At 46.6% G+C, this 1,276-nt stretch overlaps 1 protein-coding gene across 1 annotated transcript in view; it reads left to right on the top strand.

The window, feature by feature from the left end:
• Positions 1-1,276, top strand: part of PTPRS (protein tyrosine phosphatase, receptor type, S) — a 261,020-nt gene that overhangs the window by 73,025 nt on the left and 186,719 nt on the right. The gene's annotated exons all lie outside the window — the stretch shown is intronic.

Genomic DNA, 1,276 nt, shown 5'->3' with positions numbered 1-1,276 from the left:
AGCACGTGAACTTCAGTAGTTGCGGCAGACGGGCTTAGTTGCCTCATGGCGTGTGATATCTTCCTGGACCAAGGATCGAACTCATGTCCCCTGCATTGGCAGGCAAATTCCTAACCACTGGACCATGAGGGAAGTTCCAGAAGGATAAGTTTTGCTAGAGGGAAGGGTGGGGCTTCCAAAAACAAATCTAGTCATGTGTTCAGTTCAGTCGCTCAGTCGTGTCCGACTCTTTGCGACCCCATGAATCACAGCACGCCAGGCCTCCCTGTCCATCACCAACTCCCGGAGTTCACTCAGACTCATGTGCATGGAGTCGGTGATGCCATCTAGCCATCTCATCCTCTGTCGTCCCCTTCTCTTCCTGCCCCCAATCCCTCCCAGCATCAGGGTCTTTTCCAATGAGTCAACTTTTTGCATGAGGTAGCCAAAGTACTGGAGTTTCAGCCTCAGCATCAGTCCTTCCAATGAACACCCAGCACTGGTCTCCTTTAGGATGGACTGGTTGGATCTCCTTGCAGTCCAAGGGACTCACAAGAGTCTTCTCCAGCACCACAGTTCAAAAGCATCAATTCTTCGGTGCTCAGCTTTATTCACAGTCCAACTCACATCCATACATGACACTGGAAAAAACACAGCCTTGACTAGACAGACCTTTGTTGGCAAAGTAATATCTCTGCTTTTGAATATGCTATCTAGGTTGGTCATAACTTTCCTTCCAAGGAGTAAGCGGCTTTTAATTTCATGGCTGCAGTCACCATCTGCAGTGATTTTGGCGTCCAAAAAAATAGAGTCTGACACTGTTTCCACTGTTTCCCCATCTATTTCCCATGAAGTGGTGGGACCGGATGCCATGATCTTAGTTTTCTGAATGTTGAGCTTTAAGCCAACTTTTTCACTCTCCTCTCACTTTCATCAAGGGGCTTTTTAGTTCCTCTTCACTTTCTGCCATAAGGGTGGTGTCATCTGCATATCTGAGGTTATTGATATTTCTCCCGGCAATCTTGATTCCAGCTTGTGCTTCTTCCAGCCCAGCATTTCTCATGATGTACTCTGCATATAAGTTAAATAGGCAGGGTGACAATATACAGCCTTGACGTACTCCTTTTCCTATTTGGAACCAGTCTGTTGTTCCATGTCCAGTTCTAACTGTTGCTTCCTGACCTGCATATAGGTTTCTCAAGAGGCAGGTCAGGTGGTCTGGTATTCCCATCTCTTTCAGAATTTTCCACAGCTTATTGTGATCCACACAGTCAAAGGCTTTGGCATAGTCAATAAA

This window comes from Bison bison, unplaced genomic scaffold (assembly GCF_000754665.1).
Source record: "Bison bison bison isolate TAMUID 2011002044 unplaced genomic scaffold, Bison_UMD1.0 scf7180017864492, whole genome shotgun sequence".
NCBI classification, from domain to species: Eukaryota; Metazoa; Chordata; class Mammalia; order Artiodactyla; family Bovidae; genus Bison; species Bison bison.
This window is presented reverse-complemented; position numbering and strand designations above follow the sequence as displayed.